Source organism: Tachyglossus aculeatus, chromosome 8 (assembly GCF_015852505.1).
Source record: "Tachyglossus aculeatus isolate mTacAcu1 chromosome 8, mTacAcu1.pri, whole genome shotgun sequence".
Taxonomy (NCBI): Eukaryota; Metazoa; Chordata; class Mammalia; order Monotremata; family Tachyglossidae; genus Tachyglossus; species Tachyglossus aculeatus.
Genome location: NC_052073.1, coordinates 40,182,022 through 40,201,106, shown reverse-complemented (window position 1 = coordinate 40,201,106; position 19,085 = coordinate 40,182,022). Strand labels below are relative to the sequence as shown.

At 48.2% G+C, this 19,085-nt stretch overlaps 2 long non-coding RNA genes across 2 annotated transcripts; both read right to left on the bottom strand.

Moving 5' to 3' along the window:
- Positions 1–6,280: 6,280 nt before the first annotated feature.
- Positions 6,281–13,071, bottom strand: LOC119931651. The gene is made up of 6 exons (XR_005452143.1): positions 12,976–13,071; positions 12,368–12,478; positions 11,635–11,774; positions 10,350–10,449; positions 9,340–9,460; positions 6,281–6,316 (listed from the first exon to the last, which is right to left on the bottom strand). It is a non-coding gene; the product is annotated as an uncharacterized LOC119931651 (long non-coding RNA).
- Positions 13,072–14,289: 1,218 nt separating this feature from the next.
- LOC119931652 lies at positions 14,290–18,688 on the bottom strand. Its single transcript, XR_005452144.1, has 4 exons — positions 18,602–18,688; positions 17,887–18,001; positions 16,645–16,744; positions 14,290–14,498 (listed from the first exon to the last, which is right to left on the bottom strand). It is a non-coding gene; the product is annotated as an uncharacterized LOC119931652 (long non-coding RNA).
- Between the last annotated feature and the right edge of the window lie 397 nt (positions 18,689–19,085).

Genomic DNA, 19,085 nt, shown 5'->3' with positions numbered 1-19,085 from the left:
AGGTGGGTCATCCTGTCCTCTCAGCCCAAACCCTAGACGGCCCGCTCCGAACAGAGACACTTCACCAACAAGCATCTGTCTACGACCCGACTCAGGCTCAACAACAGAAACTCCGACTGAGCCGAAGCCCCTACCCCCAGAGAGCAGTGAAAAAGTCAAAATAAGCCCCCTACCCTCACTCACCATGACCCGGGAATACAGAGAGGAGGGCAGGCACCGGGAAGGTACTGAAGAGGCAGAAGCTGGGAGAAGGCCCACCCTCCGGGGGCCTTATATAGAGTGGGGAAGGGGCAGAACTCAACCGCCTGGCAATCCCTTGATTGGGAGCAGCTGAGCAGTGGGCCACCTTTAGAGGGGACTGTGCCCGTGAGCAGCTCATCCCTTGCAGAATAATCACCATACCTGCTCAGCAGAGTGTGTGGGATGCAGAGGGGGCCTTCCTTGGCAGCCGGTGGCACGGAAAACCCAGTGGGGAAGGACTGAAAAGGAATCTCGGGTACTCCAAGGGACCCAGGGGATGGGAGAGCTAGGCTACGGGCTAGCTGATTATTTAAAAGGGAAAAAAAAAGGATTATTTAAGAAGGAAAAAAAAAAAAAACAAACAAAAAGTTTCCAGATCCAAAATTCTGTCTCCAAGAGGCGGGAATCAAATCAAATTTCTTTCGATTTGGACAGTGAGGACCCAACGGGACTGGAACTGGGACCCTGCCTATCTTCAACTTTCCACCCCAAGAGGTGGACCCCGGGAAGAATGCCCTAAATCCCACAGGGAAATAAAATTTAAAAAAAGCAACTACGATGGCCCCTAAAAGAATAGAGGGGTTTAAAACATGCCTTAGAAACCTCAGAACCACAACAGGAACCGAAATGAAAAAGTAATTGGCGTTTTGATTTCCTCTTAAATTAAAAATGTATAATTATAAATAATAATTATAATTAATTTATAATTATAAATTATTATTTAATTTAGGAGGAAATCAGAAAGTCAATGCATCATCTGACTATTAATATCCATGGTGTCACGGGAAGGGAGCTGGTTCCTTTAGAGGATGGACAAAAGGAACAGCTGGCCTGACAAATTTTTCATGTTTTGGGGACTTTTTTTCAAATGGCCCATCCACTTTCCTTCTAACATTGGGGTGGACACATGGCTAGCCGGGGAGCCCAACTGAGTCTGTTCCATTTTCCAGAGTGATGTCCATCGATTTTCAAGGAAATCAAAGTACCCCTGGACATCCAGAATATTGATATCCTTTATCTTCCCATCAGGAAAACCAAATTACCAGCCAAAAATCAATCTGGGCACTGCTGGGGACCAAAAACCGGTTTAGGGCCCCACACGGTTGTTTAAGGTTAACCTGTGACCCCCAATCGCACCTGTGGGCATATGTGGGCATCGACAGTACCCTCGACCGACGCCCACTCCTCCCCTTGGTGCCCAAAGCAGGCATTAGGGTATACACGGGCACCAGAAATCCGTTTGGACCCTGTGGCCACCAAAAAATCGGTTGTGTGATTGTGGGCACAAAAAAACAGATTTGGTCTGCCAGGAGCACCAACAAACCGTTTGCTCGGGCAGGGTTAATTTGGGGAGGGTGATTTTCATTTTAACAATACGGAGGTTGTTGGGTTTTTGTTTAAAAGTCTTTTCCAGTTGTTCCCTTTGTTTTTATGAGGAGGACTTGATGTGGGAAAAGGGAGAGGAAGCACCAGGAAAAAAAAAAGTCTGTAAGCTACTCACTTGAAGGTGTTTTATTGAGGAACAGCCATGTCTCCCAAGGCTCTGGGTCAGTGATGAATCTAAAAAGAAAGATGGAAAAATAATAATTAGAGAAGCAGCGTGGCTCAGTGGAAAGAGCATGGGATTTGGAGTCAGAGGTCGTGGGTTCAAATACCGCCTCCAATAATTACCGGCTGTGACTTTGGGCACATCACTTCACTTCTCTGTGCCTCAGTTCCCTCGTCGGTAAAGTGGGGATTAAGGCTGTGAGCCCCCCATGAGTCAACCCGATTACCTTTTAACCTCTGCAGTGCTTAGGACAGTGCTTTGCACGTAGTAAGTGCTTAAGAAATGCTATTATAATAGATGGAATTATTATCCCGATGGAACTGGTGCAGCCATACCATACCTGAGGCAGGTGGGTCATCCTGTCCTCTGGGCCCAAACCCAAGACTGCCCCCTCCGCACAGAGACGCTACCCCTACAAGCATCTGCCCAGGGCCCGACTCAGGCTCAACAACACAAACTCTGACAGTGCCAAAGCCCCTACCCCAGAGAGCAGTGAAAAAGTCAAAATAAACCCCCTACCCACACTCACCATGACCCGGGAATACAGAGAGGAGGGCAGGCACTGGGAAGGTACTGAAGAGGCAGCAGCTGGGAGAAGGCCCATGCTCCTGGGGTCTTATATAGAGAAGGTATGGGGCGGGACTCAACTGCCTGGCAATCCCTTGATTAGGAGCAGCTGAGCAGTGGGCCACCATTGGAGGGGACTCTGCCCGTGAGCAGCTCATCCTTTTCAGAACAAACACGGCACCTAGTTGGCATAGTGCGTGGGATGCGGAGGGGGGCAGGGAAAACCCAGTGGGGAAGGACCGAAAAGGAATCTCGGGTACTCCAAGGGACCCAGGGGATGAGAGAGCTAGGGTACAGGCTAGCTGATTATTTAAAAAGAAGGAAAAAAAAATCAAACTAAAAGTTTCCCGATCCAACATTCTGTCCCCAAGAGGCGGGAATCAAATCAAATTTCTTTCGATTTGGACAGAGAGGACCCAACGGGACTGGAACTGGGACCCTGCCGATGTTCAAGTGTCCACCCCAAGAGGTGGACCCCGGGAAGAGTGCCCTAAATCCCACAGGGAAATAAAATTGAAAGAAATACATGAGGGCCCCCAAAAGAATACAGGGGTTTAAAACACGCCTTAGAAACCTCAGAACCACAACAGGAACTGAAATGAAAAAGTAATTGGCGTTTTGATTTCCTCTTACATTTATTTTAAGAGGAAATCAAAAAGCCAATACATCATCTGACTATTAATACCCATGGTGTCCCGGGAAGGGAGGTGCTTCCTTTAGAGGATGGACAAAGGGAATTGCCGGCCCGAAAAATTTGTCATGTTTTGGGGATTTTTTTTAATGGCCCATCCACCTTCCTTCCAACATTGGGGTGGACACATGGCTAGCCGAGCAGCCCAACCGAGTCTGTTCCATTTTCCAGAGTGATCTCCATCGATTTTCAAGGAAATCAAAGTACCTCTGGACATCCAGAATATTGATAATAATAATGATGGCATATAGTAAGCGCTTACTATGTGCAAAGCACTGTACTATATCCTTTATCCTCCCATCAGGAAAACCAAATTACCAGCCAAAAATCAATTTGGGCACCGATGGGGACCGAAAACCAGTTTAGGCACCCCTACGGTTATTTCAATCAATCGTATTTATTGAGCGCTTACTATGTGCAGAGCACTGTACTATGCGCTTGGGAAGTACAAATTGGCAACACATAGAGACAGTCCCTACCCAACAGTGGGCTCACAGTCTAAAAGGGGGAGACCTTATTTAAGGTTTACTTGTGACCCTGTGGTTCCCAATCGCACTTTCGGGCATGTGTGGGCATCAACAATACCCTCGACTGACTCCCACTCCTCCCCTTGGTGCCCAAGGCACTCATTAGGGTATCTACGGGCACCAGAAATCCTTTTGGACCCCGTAGCCACCTAAAAATTGGTTTTGCGATCGTGGCCACAAATCAACAGATTTGTTCTGCCGGGAACACCAACAAAGTGTTTGCTCTTGCAGGCATCAGTTGGGGACAGTGATTCGTTTAAAAAGTAGGAAGGGTGTGGGGTTTTGGTTTAAGCCTTCTACAGTTGTTCATTTTTTTATGAGGAGAACTGGATGTGGGAAAAGGGAGAGGAAGCACCAGGAAAAAAAGTCTGTAAGCTACTCACTTGCAGGGGTTTTGTGGAGGAACAGCCACGTCTCCCAAGGCTCTGGGTCAGTGATTAATCTAAATAGAAAGACAGAAATAATGAGAGAAGCAGCGTGGCTCAGTGTAAAGAGCACAGGCTTTGGAGTCAGAGGTCATGGGTTCAAATTCCGCCTCCACCAATTACCGGCTGTGTGACTTTGGGCACGACACTTCATTTCTCTGGGCCTCGGTTCCCTTATCAGTAAAGTTGGGATTAAGGCTGTGAGCCCCGCGTCGGACAACCCGATTACCTTGTAACCTCTACCGCGCTTAGAACAGTGCTTTGCACATAGTAGGTCCTTAATAAATGCTACTATTAGAGGAGCAGCGTGGCTCAGTGGAGAAGAGCACGGGCTTTGGAGTCAGAGGTCATGGGTTCAAATCCCAGCTCCGCCACATGTCTGCTGCGTGACCTTGGGCAAGTCACTTAACTTCTCTGGGCCTCAGTTCCCTCATCTGTAAAATGGGGATTAAGACTGTGAGCCCCACGTGGGACAACTTGATCACCTTGTATCCCCCCGCAGCGCTTAGAACAGTGCTCTGCACATAGTAAGCGCTTAACAAATGCCAATTATTATTATTATTATTACTATAATAGATTGCATTATTATTCCGATGGAACTGGTTCAGCCATACCGTAACAGGCAGGTCAGTCATCCTGTCCTCACGGCCCGAACCCGAGATGGCCCCCTCCGCACAGGGACACTGCACCTACAAGCATCTGCCCAGAACCCGACTCAGGTTCAACAACACAGACTCCGACAAAGCCGAAGCCCCTACCCCCAAAGACGAGTGAAAAAGTCAAAATAAGCCCCCTACCCTCCGTCACCATGACCCGGGAACACAGAGAGGTGGGCTGGAACTGGGAAGGTACTGAAGAGGCAGCAGCTGGGAGAAGGCCCACCCTCCGGGGGCCTTATATAGAGTAGGGAAGGGGCGGGACTCAACCGCCTGGCAATTCCTTCATTGGGAGCAGCTGAGTAGTGGGCCACCATTGGAGGGGACTGTGCCTGTGAGCGGCTCATCATTTGCAGAACAAACACCATACCTGCTTGGCAGAGTGCGTGGAATGCGGAGGGGGGCTTCCTCGGCAGCCGGTGGCATAGAAAACACAGTGGGGAAGGACCAAAAAGGAATCTCGGGTTCTCCAAGGGACCCAGGGAATGGGAGAGCTAGGGTACGGCCTAGCTGATTATTTAAAATGAAGGGAAAAATAAAACAAACTAAAAGTTTCCCGATCCAACATTCTGTCCCCAAGAGGCAGGAATCAAATCAAATTTCTTTCAATCTGGACAGCGAGGACCCAACGAGACTGGAACTGGGACCCTGCCGATCTTCAACTGTCCACCCCAAGAGGTGGACCCCGGGAAGAGTGCCCTAAATCCCTCAGGGAAATAAAATTGAAAAAAAACCACGATGGCCCCCAAAAGAATAGAGGGGTTTAAATCATGCCTTAGAAACCTCAGAACCACAACAGGAACAGAAATGAAAAGGTAATTGGCGTAATTTAAGAGGAAATCAAAAAGCCAAAGCATCACCTGACTATTAATATCCATGGTGTCCCGGGAAGGGAGGTGGTTCCTTTAGAGGATGGACAAAAGGAATTGCCGGCCCCAAAAATTTTCGTGTTTTGGGGTTTTTTTTTAATGGCCCATCCACCTCCCTTCCAGCATTGGGGTGGACACCTGGCTATCCGGGTAACCCAACCTAGTCTGTTCCATTTTCCAGAGTGATCTCCATCGATTTTCAAGGAAATCAAAGTACCTCTGGACATCCAGAATATTGATATCCTTTATCCTCCCATCAGGAAAACCAAATTACCAGGTAAAACACAATTTGGGCACCGCTGGGGACCGAAAACCGGTTTAGTGTCCCACACAGTTATTTAAGGTTAACCTGTGACCCTGTGGTACCCAATCGCACCTTTGGGCATGTGTGGGCATCAATAATACCCCGCCTGATGCCCACTCCTCCCCTTGGTGCCCAAAGCACTCATTAGGTTATCTACAGGCACCAGAAATCCTTTTGGACCCTGTAGCCACCTAAAAATTGGTTTTGCGATCATGGGCACAAATCAACAGATTTCTTCTGCCATGAGCACCAACAAAGAGTTTGCTCTTGCAGGCTTCACTTGGGGAGAATGATTTTCGTTTTAAAAATAGGGAGGTTGTGGGTTTTGGTTTAAAAGCCTACAATTATTCCTTTCTTTATGAGGAGGACTAGATGCGGATAAAGGGAAAGGAAGCACCAGGGAAAAAAAAAAGTCTGTAAGGTACTCACTTGCAGGGGTTTTGTAGAGGAACGGCCACGTCTCCCAAGGCTATGGGTCAGTGATTAATCTAAATAGAAAGACAAAAAAAAATTAGAGAAGCAGCGTGGCTCAGTGTAAAGAGCGCAGGCTTTGGAGTCAGAGGTCATGGCTTCAAATCCAGCCTCCACCTATTACCGGCTGTGTGACTTTGGACACGTCACCTCACCTCTCTGTGCCTTGATTCCCTCATCAGTAAAGTGTAGATTAAGACTGTGAGCCCCGCGTTGGACAACCCGATTACCTTGTAACTTCTGCCGCGCTTAAAACAGTGCTTTGCACGTAATAAGTCCTGAATAAATACTACTATAAAAGGTGGAATTATTATTCCAATGGAACTCGTGCAGCCATACCGTAACTGGGGCAGGTGGGTCATTCTGACCTCCGGACCAAACTCGAGACGGCCCCCTCCACACAGAGACACTACACCTACAAGCATCTGCCCATGACCCGACTCAGGATCAAGAACACAAACTCCGACAAAGCCAAAGCCCCTACCCCCAGAGAGCAGTGAAAAAGTCAAAATAAGCACCCTACCCCAACTCACCATGTCCTGGGAATACAGACAGGAGGGCAGGCACTGGGAAGGTACTTAAGAGGCAAAAGCTGGGAGAAGGCCCACCCACCGGGGGCCTTATATAGAGTAGGGAAGGGGCGGGACTCAACCACCGGGCAATCCCTTGATTGGGAGCAGCTGAGCAGTGGGCCACTACTGGAGGGGACTGTGCCCGTGAGCAGCTAATCCTTTGCAGAACAAACTCTGTACCTGCTTGGCAGAGTGCGTGGGATGCGGAGGGGCGCTTCCTCGGCAGGGGGTGGCATGGAAAAACCCAGTGGGGAAGGACCGAAAAGGAATCTCGGGTACTCCAAAGGACCCAGGGGATGGGAGAGCTAGGGTACGACGTAGGTGATTATTTAAAAAGAAGGAAAAATAAAACAAACTAAAAGTTTCCCTATCCAACGTTCTGTCCCCATGAGGCGGGAATTAAATCAGATTTCTTTCGATTTGGACAGTGAGGACCCAACGAGACTGGAACTGGGACTGTGCCGATCTTCAACTGTCCACACCAAGAGGTGGACCCTGGGAAGAGTGCCCTAAATTCCATAGGGAAATAAAATTGAAAAAAAAAAAACGATGGCCCCCCAAAAGAATAGAGGGGTTTAAAACATGCCTTAGAAAGCACAGAACCACAACAGGAACCGAAATGAAAAAGTAATTGGCGTTTTGATTTCCTCTTAAATTTATTTAAGAGGAAATCAAAAAGCCAATGCATCATCTGACTATTAATATCCACGGTGTCCAGGTAAGGGAAGTGGTTCCTTTATAGGATGAACTAAAGGAATTGCTGGCCAGAAAAATTTTCGTGTTTTGTAGAATTTTTTTTTTAATGGCCCATCCACCTTCCTTCCAGCATTGGGGTGGACACATGGCTATCCGGGCAGCCCAACCGAGTCTGTTCAATTTTCCAGAGTGATCTCCATCGATTTTCAAGGAAATCAAAGTACCTCTGGACATCCAGAATATTGCTATCCTTTATCCTCCCATCAGGAAAACCATATTACCAGCCAAAAATCAATTTGGGCACCGCTGGGGAATGAAAACCGGTTTAGGCCCCCCCACAGTTATTTAAGGTTTACTTGTGACCCTGGGGCCCCCAATCACACTTTTGGGCATGTGTGGGCATCGATAATACCCTCGATCGACGTCCACTCCTCCCCTTGGTGCCCAAAGCACTCATTAGGCTATCTACAGGCACCAGAAATCCTTGTGGACCCTGTTGCCACCTAAAAATTGGTTTTGCGATCGTGGGCACAAATCAACAGATTTCTTCTGCCGGGAGCACCAACAAAGCGTACGCTCTTGCAGGCTTCAGTGGGGGAGAGTGATTTTCATTTTTAAAATAGGGAGGTAGTGGGGTTTTGGTTTAAAAGCCTTCTACAGTTGTTCCTTTTTTATGAGGAGGACTAGATGTGGAAAAAGGGAGAGGAAGCACCAGGAAAAAATAAGTCTGTAAGCTACTCATTTGCAGGGGTTTTGTGGAGGAACAGCCACGTCTCCCAAGGCTCTGGATCAGTGATTAATCCAAATAGAAAGACAAAAAAAATTAGAGAAGCAGCGTGGCTCAGTGAGAAGAGTGCGGGCTTTGAAGTCAGAGGTCATGGGTTCAAATCCCACCTCCACCAATTACCAGCTGTGTAACTTTGGACAAGTCACTTCACTTCTCTGGGTCTTGGTTCCCTCATCGGTAAAGTGGGTATTAAGGCTGTGAGCCCCGTGCTGGACAACCCGATTACCTTGTAACCTCTGCCACGCTTAGAACAGTGCTTTGAATATAAGTCCTTAATAAATGCTACTGTATTAGACAGAATTATTATTCCAATGGAACTCATACAGCCATACCGTAACTGGGGCAGGTGGGTCATTCTGAACTCTCGGACCAAACTCGAGACGGCCCCCTCCGCACAGAGACACTACACCTACAGGCATCTGCCCACGACCTGACTCAGGATCAACACCACAAACTCCTAACCCTAACGGGCAACAACACAAACTCCTAACCCTAACCAGCAACCCTAACCCTAACCCCAACCCTAACCCCTAACCCTAAGCAGCAACCCTAAACCTAACCCTAACCCCTAACCAGCAACCCCAACCCCTAACCAGCAACCCTAACCGTAACCCTAACCCGAACCCAACCCCCTCCTCCCCCTAACCCTCCTCCTCCTCCCCCCCCCAACCCCAATCCTAAGCAGTAACCCTAACCAGCACCCTAACCCTAAAAACTAACCCTAACCCTCGGTCCTCCTCCCTAACCAACCCTAACCAGCAACCCCAACCCTAACCAGCAACGCCAACCCTAACCAGCAACCCCAACCCTAACCCTTACCCTCCTCCTCCCCCTTCCCCCAACCCCAACTCCTAACCCTAACCAGCACCATCTAACCCTAACCAACCTTTACCCCTTGCCCTAACCCTCCCCTAGCCCCCTCTACGTGCACGCACACATGCAAAAAAAAAATTAAAAAAAAGAAATAGAAAAAGAAAAAACATACCTTCCCTTTGATGTAGCAGCAGAGCTCACAGCTCCATCTCAATGGCTGGTCTGAAGTAAGAACCAGAGGTCCCAATGGCCAACGGATGATTCTCGAGACCTGGAAATGCACTGGGCATCTGCTGTAGAGAGACAGGCAAAAAAAATAAATAAATAAAATTATCTCACTTTGGTCATCCCACCCTAACCTGTGCACTGCCAGGTGTGGAGACTGAAGAACTTCATAAAAAGAAGATAAAGCTAAGGTGGTGGGTCAGTTTGGTTTACCTTTAGTGGAACTGGGGCATGTTTGTAAATGTCGAGGAAGGAAGTAATTCACAGAGAAGCAGCGTGGCTCAGTGGAAAGAGCCCAGCCTTTGGAGTCGGAGGTCATGGGTTCGAATCCCAGCTCTGCCAATTGTCAGCCGTGTGACTTTGGGCAAGTCACTTAACTTCTCTGTGCCTCAGTTCCCTCATCTGTAAAATGGGGATTGTAAGCCCCCTGTGGGACAACCTGATCACCTTGTAACCTCCCCAGCGCTTAGAACAGTGCTTTGCACATAGTAAGCCCTTAATAAATGTTTTTTTTCTTTTTTTAAAGTAATTCAACACAAGGAATAGTTGAAGATGGTCATCAGGAAAATATGACAAGGGGATGTGAGCGTTTAGAAAGCATGAACTAAAGGGAATCAAAGTTGATGGAATGATTTGGAAGTCAGGCAGGTGTGATGTCTGCGAAGAATGAGGATGGATGAGGAATAGGTGAGGAAGATTTGGGGGTAGGGTAAAGCCAGTGGCTTCCGGAGCACCATCTGCTCAGTTATTAGTAACAGTCTTTATTAAAAATATTCCCTCAGAAAAAAGCCCTATTTTGAGCATTGGCAGTTGCCTCAGTGTCAGGAAACGAGTAGGGAGCACTGGGGGTTTAAGGCAAGACTTAAGTCTACAACAGAGGTTAAGAGCAACAGGATTGGGCATTAATGATGGAGAGGAATCATTGTGGCAGGTGACAACAAAGTTGCATTCACTCACCTGCTGAGAGGCTTGAGGGGTCCTAGTGCACACATTGCACCCAACAGGGCTCCAAGGCAAGAGAGCAGGAGTGGAGAACGTCAGATGGGGCTCCTGGGGGCTGAGGAGGAAAGGGGAGGAAAGGCAAACAATGCAGTTTCTCTAAAGCACACGTGCCTTCACCACCCCCAAATCAACTGATTGTTCAAAACACATGAGGACAGCCACTGACACCCTGGCTTCTCCACACATCCGGGCCAGGAAAGACCAAGACACAAACAACAAGAGGTTTCTAGGGCAACAGCTGACGGAATTTCTAGACTGTGAGCCTGTTGTTAGTTAGGGGCCGTCTCTATATGTTGCCAGCTTGTACTTCCCAAGCGCTTACAACAGTGCTCTGCACACAGTAAGTGCTCAATACGATTGAATGAACAAGGATGCGGGAAAGCCTGCAGTGTCAGGGACTATCCGCTTTCTAGGGCCCCTACCGAAACTCAGGAGCCTACGACACTCTAGAGAAGAATAAGGGTAGGCACACAGACACATACACACCATCTTAGTCTTAACACTGACCTCCTTCTCCCCCGAGAGCATCCCCTTACAGCTATGGAGAGGTCGTTTCTGTGAAAACTATAGATGTGTTAGGTATTTGTAACGCCAGGGCAGGTCACTATGCTCTGCCCTCCCTACTCTTGTGCTGGACCCCTCTCTACCCCTAGAGACCCCTCCCCATGTTACCCCAGGTATCGGACACGCATGACTGGTATTTCTGACTTCAAAAGATACCCCACAGTTCTGTATATCTTATAGTCATTTTCAAGTACAAGGCCTGCATTTTCAGCCCTCCGGCCTCTTTGCGACTCACTGACTTCCTCAAACTGTCTCACCACAGACATCTCTCACAATGAGGACTCCTTAACTGAGTTTAAAAGGAGACCACGATCTTCCCTGCCTCTCACCTCAAAAAGCACCTTCCTCCTCTCTTCCTCAGAAGCGACTGCCAGACGCAGAAGAGTCCCGTTGTGGGAGACTGAGGATGTACGGAGTGACTCTGGAGACGGGACTGTGAGCACCCAGAGATTAGACCCATCTATAGAATTAAGGGCCCTGGGTCTTCAGACCCACAGTTGAGTCAAAACAGAACCAGTTCCCTGCACAGAGCCCGAGGCCCCATACGCAGAACAAGCTTCTGTGTCCACAGTGGCCTCCTCTTCCTCACTGCTCTCTCCCCCAATCCAGCTAACCCTCTCCACACACACACACACACACACACACACACACACACACAAAGAAAAAAAACACACACCTTCCCTTTGAGGTGACAGTACAGCCAACAGCTCCATCTCAACAGCAGGTCATGTCTGATACTTGACCCGATGGTCCAAACGGCAGAGGGATAGTCCATGAGACTGGGAAATGCACTGGGCAACCGCTGTAGAGTAAGAGCTAGTCAAGAAAATAATAAAAAACTCACTTTGTGCATCCCACCTCAACCTATCCCTGGCCAGGTGTTGAGGCTGCAGGACTTGTGGGAAAAGAATGTAAAGTTGGAGTGGCAGGCTAATTTTAGTTTTATTTATTATGGAAGACTGTGGCCATGTTTGATAGCACTGAAGAAATAATTCAGCACAGAGCAGTAAAAGACGGTCATCGGGAAGGAAGAGAAGTGGATGTGAGTTTTGGATGTGCCAGGTGAGGGGAATCAAACTTGGAAGGAATATTTAGAAGTCAGGGGGGACAGCTGGGAAGAAGGAAGAGGGATGTGGAATAGGTGAGGAACATTTGTGGGCAAGGCAAATCCAGTGGCTTCACAGGCACCCTACTCTTGCGTAGTAATAACACTTATTAAATGCTTCTGAGGTACACCACTCTGCTTTGACCACTGGTATTTACCTCGGTGGGCAAGGAGGGAGTCGAGAACACTGAGGATTTAAGGCAGGGGCTAAGTCTACACCAGAGAGTGAAGGCAATACCCTCGGTGTCAATGAGGGAGGGAAGCCATAGTTAGTGAGCACAGGAGAGAACAAAGTTGAACTCACTCTCAGCTGCCGGGAGATGATCGAAGTGGTCCCAGTGCCCAGATGGTCCCCAACGGCAAGCCGTGGGCACAAGAGAAAGGAGTGGAGAAGATCTAATGGTGGTCCTGGGGGCTGAGAAGGAAAGGGAAACAAATGCAAACGATGCCGTTTCTCTCAAAGACACATTCTTCCACCACCCACAACTCAACTGATTCTACATTAAAAAAAAAGAAATCCAACAACAACAAAAAAAACCTTAAATGACAAGGAACCCACACAGACATCCTGGCTTTGCCACTTTTTGCCTTCCCCTGACACTAGATCTCCACAAACCCACACCAAGGATAGGGTGGGGCAGGGAGGTGAGGAATAGGTGAGGAACATTTAGGGGCAGGGCAAGCATCATCTGCTTGGTTATTAGTAATAGTTGATTAAATGCTCTCCTAAAAGACAGCCCTGTTTTGAGCATTGGCAGTTGCCTCAGTGGCAAGGAAGGAGTAGGGAGCACTGGGGATTTAAGGCAGGATTTAAGTCTACCACAGAGGTTAAAGTCTATAGGAATGGGCATTAATGATGCACAGGCATCATTGTTGCTGGTGGCAGGGGACAACAGAGTTGAATTCACTCACCTGTTGAGAGGCATGAAGGGTCCTAGCGCCCACATTGCACCCAACAGTGCTCCAAGGCAAGAGAGCAGGAGTGGAGAACATCTGATGGGGCTCCTGGGGGCTGAGAAGGAAAGGGGAGGAAAGGAAAGACAAACAATTGTCAGCTGTGTGACTTTGGGCAAGTCACTTAACTTCTGGTGCCTCAGTTGCCTCATCTGGAAAATGGGGATTAAGACTGTGAGTCCCCCGTGGGACAACCTGATCACCTTGTAACCTCCCCAGCGCTTAGAACAGTGCTTTGCACATAGTAAGTGCTTAATAAATGCCATCATAAAAACAATGCAGTTTCTCTAAAGCACACATTCCTCCACCACCCCAAATCAACTTATTCAAAGCACATGAGGACAGCCACAGACACCCTGGCTTTGCCACACTTCCCTCCCCCCTGGATCCCCACACATCCAGGCCAGGAAAGGCCAAGACACAAACAACAAGAGATTTCCAGGGCAACTGCTGACCGAACAGGGATGTGGGAAAACCTGCAGTGCCCGGGACTTTACCCGCTTTCTAGGGTCCCTACCAAGACTCGGGAGGCTACAACACTCCAGAGACAAATAGGGGTAGACAAACACATACACACCATTTTAGTCTTAACATGGACCACCCTCTCCCCTGAAAACATCCCTTTACAGCTATGGAAAGGTTTTTTCTGTGAGAACTATACAGATGTGTACAGCATTTGCGATGCCAGAACTGCTCACTATGCTCTACGCTGCTTTTGCACTGGGCCCCTCTCTACCCCTAGAGCTCTCTCCCCATGTTGCCCCAGGTATCAGACCTGTACAACTGATTTTTCTGACTTCAAAAGATACCCCACACTTCTGTATATCAAAGTCAGTTTCTAGACTTTCAGTTTGTACTAGAAACTGATACAATGCCTGCATTTTCAGCCCTCCTGCCACTTTGCAAGTCACTCACTTTCTCAATCACCACACATCTCTCTCACATTGAAGACTTCTTAATTGAGTTTAAAAGGATAAAGGAGACCATGGTCTTCACTGCCCCTCTCCTCAAAAAAGCACCTTCCTCCTCTCTTCCCCAGAAGCGACTGTCGGACACAGAAGAGTCCCTTCGTGGGAGATCTAGGATGTACAGAGTGACTCTGGAGATGGACTGTGAGCACCCAGAGATTAGACCCATCTATAAAATTAAGGGCCCTGGATCTTCTCAGACCCACAGTCAAATCAAACAGAACTAGTGTCCTGCACAGAGCCCCAGCCCCCATTTCCAGGAGCAGTTTCTGTGTCCACAGTGGTCTCCTCTTCCTCACTGCTCTCCCCTGCAAGCCAACTAACCCTAACCCTCACCCTCTACACAAACACACACACACACACAAAAAAAAAAGCCAACACCTTCCCTTTGATGTAGCAGCAGAGCTCAAGGCTCCATCTCAATGGCTGGTCTGAGATTAGAACCGAAGGTCCCGACGGCCGACAGGTGGTTCTCGAGGCTGGGAAACACACTGGACATCTGCTGTAGAGAGACTGCCCCCCCAAAAAATAAATAAAATAAAAAAATTCTCACTTCAGTCATGTCACCCTAACCTGTGCACTGCCAGGTGTGGAGACTGAAAAACTTCATAAAAAGAATAGAGCTGGAGTGGTGGGTCAGTTTTTGTTGGGTTTTTTTAGGTGGAACTGAGGCATGTTTGTAAACATTGAGGAAGGAAGCAATTCAACACAAGGAATAGTCGAAGATGGTCATTGGGAAAATAAGACAAGAGGATGTGAGTGTTTAGAATGTGTGAACTAAAGAGAATCAAAGTTGACGGAATGATTTGGAAGTCGGGCAGGTGGGATGACTCCGAAGAATGAGGGTGGATGTGGAATAGGTGAGGAACATTTAGGGGCAGGGCAAGCATCATCTGCTTGGTTAGTAGTAGTAGTTGTGATTAAATACTCTCAGAAGACAGCCCTGTTTTGAGCATTGGCAGTTGCCTCAGTGGCAAGGAAGGAGTAGGGAGCACTGGGGATTTAAGGCAGGGCTTAAGTCTACCAAAGAGGTTAAAGGCAGTAGGAATAGGCATTAATGACGGAGAGGAATCATTGTTGCTGGTCACAATAATAATAATAATAATAATAATGGCATTTGTTAAGTGCTTACTATGTGCAGAGCACTGTTCTAAGTGCTGGGGGGGGAACACAGGGTGATCAAGTTGTCCCACGTGGGGCTCACAGCCTTAATCCCCATTTTACAGATGAGGTAACAGGCTCAGAGAAGTTAAGTGACTTGCCCAAGGTCACACAGCAGACATGTGGTGGAGTCAGTATTCGAACCCATAACCTCTTACTCCAAAGCCCGTGCTCTTTCCACTGAGACACGCTGCCTCTCAAGCAAGTTGGCAGTACAAGTTGGCAACGTATAGAGATGGTCCCTACCCAACAGCGGGCTCACAGTCTAGAAGAGGGGAGACGGACGACAAAACAAAACATATTAACAAAATAAAATAAATGGAATAGATATGTACAAGTAAAATAAATAAACAAATAGAGTAATAAATCCGTACAAACATATAAGCAGGTGCTGTGGGGAAGGGAAGGAGGTAAGGCGGTGGGGATGGAGAGGGAGAGGAGGGGGAGAGGAAGGAGGGGGCTCAGTGTGGGAAGGCCTCCTGGAGGAGGTGAGCTCTCAGTAGGGCCTTGAAGGGAGCAGAAGGTGAGCAGTGGGGTGGGGCCTGGGGGTGCACTGTGAACCTCCACACGCACGTTTTCTGCCACACTCAAAGACTCATGATGATGACGACGTTTATGGTATTTGTTAAGCGCCTACTATGTGACAGGCACTGTCCTAAGCGCTGTGGTGAATACAAGCAAATCTAGTTGGACACAGTCCCTGTCCCATGGAGGGGGCGCTCACAGTCTCAATCCCCATTTTACAGACGAGGTAACTCAGGCACAGAGAAGTGAAGTGACTTGCCCAAGGTCAAAGCCATTCACATAGACTCTCATATAAATAATAATAATAATACTTCATTCATTCAATCGTATTTATTGAGTGCTTACCGTGTGCAGAGCACTGTACTAAGAGCTTGGGAAGTACAAGTTGGCAACATATAGAGATGGCCCCTCCCCAACAGCGGGCTCACAGTCTAGAAGGGGGAGACAGACAACAAAACAAGACATATTAACAAAATAAAATAAATAGAATAAATATGTACAAATAAAACAAATAGAGTAATAAATACGTACAAACATATATACAGGTGCTGTGGGGAAGGGAAGGAGGGTGCTCAGTCTGGGAAGGCCTCCTGGGCCTTAATAATAATAATGATGGCATTTGTTAAGCACTTACTATGTGCAAAGCACCGTTCCAAGTGCTGGGGAGGTTACAAGGCGATCAGGTTGTCCCACGGGGGGCTCACAGTCCTCATCCCCATTTTCCAGATGAGGGAACTGAGGCCCTGAGGCCCAGAGAAGCTAAGTGACTTGCCCCAAGTCACACAGCTGACAGTTGGTGGAGCCGGGATTTGAACCCACGGCCTCTGACTCCAAAGCCCAGGCTCTTTCGCCCATGCAAGCACACTCAATCACGTTCCCCAGTTACACCCAAAGACACACCCATAACCATCATCAGCATTAGAAAGTGTACATTCAAGTAGAAGTTGCTGACAACGAAGTTGAATTCACTCACCTGTTGAGAGGCTTGAAGGGTCCTGGTGCCCTCATTGCACTTAACAGAGCTCCAAGGCAAGAGAGCAGGAGTGGAAAACGTCTGATGGGGCTCCTGGGGACTGAGAAGGAAAGGGGGGGGAAAGGCAAACGATGCAATTTCTTTAAAGCACACATTCCTCCACCACCCCAAATCAACTTATTATTCAAAATACATGAGGACAGCCACAGACACCCTGGCTTCACCACACTTCCCTCCCCCGGAACCCCACACAACCAGGCCAGGAAAGGCCAAGACAAACAACAAGAGATTTCCAGGGCAACTGCTGACTGAACAAGGACGGGGGAAAGCCTGCAGTGCCCGGGACTTTACCTGCTTACCTAACAAAACTCAGGAGGCTACAACACTCCAGAGACGAATAGGGGCAGGCAGACAGACACATACACACCATTTTAGTCTTAACACTGACCTCCCTCTCCCCTGAGAGCATCCCTTCACAGCTATGGAAAGGTCTTTTCTGTGAGAACTATGCAGATGTGTAAGGCATTTGCAATGCCAGAACTGCTAACTATGCTCTACCCTGCTCTTGCACTGGGCCCCTCTCTATCCCTAGAGATCTCTCTCCATGTTGCCCCAGGGATTGGACCTGTACGACCGGTTTTTCCGTCTTCAAAAGATACCCCACACTTCTTTATATCGTAAAGTCAGTTTCTAGACTTTCAATTTGTACTAGAAACTGATACAATGCCTGCATTTTCAGCCCTCCTGCCTCTTTGCAACTCACTCACTTCCTCAATCTGTCTCACCACACACCTCTCTCACATTGAGGACTTCTTAGTTGAGTTTAAAAAGGATAAAGGAGACCGTGATCTTCGCTGCCCCTCTCCTCAAAAAGCACCTTCCTCCTCTCTTCCCCAGAAGCGACTGTCGGACACAGAAGAGTCCCTTCGTGGGAGACTGAGGATGTACAGAGTGACTCTGGAGACAGGACTGTGAGCACCCAGAGATCAGACCCATCTATAGAATTAAGGGCCCCGGGTCTTCTCAGACCCACAGTCAAGTCTAACAGAATCAGTGCCCTGCACAGAACCCCAGCACCCATTTCCAGAAACAGCTTCAGTGTCCACAGTGGCCACCTCTTGCTCACAGTGCTCTCCCAACTCACTTAAGCATAATCCCTTTCTCTCTCTCTCTCTCTCTCTCTCTCTCTCTCTCTCTCTCTCACACACACACACACACACACACACAAAAAAAAAAAACAACCTTCCCTTTGAGGTAGCAATGGCTCCATCGGTAGCAGGGCAGGTCTGAGATTTAACATGATGGCCCAAATGGCAGAGGGATGGTCCTTGAAGCTGGGAAATATATTGGACATCCACTGTAAAGAGAACAAGACCTAGTAAATATCTGCCTCCAATCATCCCAACCTGGCCTCTGTCAGTAATTAAGGCTGTGGGACTTGTAGGAAGACAGTATAAGCCTGGGCTAGAGAGCTTTTTGGGGGGGCGTGGGGGGGGGGGGGTAAGATGAAGAAGCTGCGGGCATGTTAGAAGGCACAGAAGGTCATAGTTTAGCACAGCAGGAGAGCTTGGAAATGGTCATCGGGAAGGGAAGAAGAGCGGATGTGAGTGAAGCATGGCTAGTCAAAAGCTCAAAGAGACTAATCTGAGTCGGGCAAATGTGACAGTTGGGAACAATGAGGATCGATGTGGAATATATGAGGAAGATTTGGGGATGGGAAAAATCCAATGGGTTCAGGTATCAGGTTCCTGGACAGTAGTAATAGTTTTTATTCAACACTTCAAGTGCAAAGCACTGTACTAAGCACTGATAGTTACCTCAGTGACGAGGAGGGAGTAGGGAAAACTGGGGATTTATGGCTTGGGTTAGGTCTGGAACCCACGATGAAGGCGATAGGCAAGGAAGTCAATGAGGGAGGGGAACCATGGTTGCTGAGCAAAGTTGAATTACTTCTCACCTGCTAGGAGATGGTCCTAGTGCCCAATTCTCACCAGCTTCCCTCTAAGGCATGAAAGCAGGAAGGTAAGAGATCTGTTGGTGCTCTTGGAGGCTGAGAAGGAAATGGGAAGACACGCAAACAATTCAGTTTCTCTAAAGGACACATTCCTCCGCCACCCCCGACTCAACCTATCGATGAAGATGTGTGATAGGACACCCACTGGCACCCTGCATTCGTCACTCTTCCCTCCCCCACCCCTGGGCTAGCTAAGGTCTCCACATAGATAACAGGAGGTCTCCAGGACAACTGCTGAATAAATGGGGCTGAGGAAAAAAAAAAAAACCTACGGTTGCCAGGGCCATTTCTGCTTTCTATGCTCCCTACCCCAACTCATGGAGGAGGCTCCAGGGCTCCAGAGAAGAATGGGGTGGACACACACCCTATCTTGACATTGACCCTGGCTTTGTTGCAGGACGACTCTCCGGAGAGCTGGTGGGAAGGA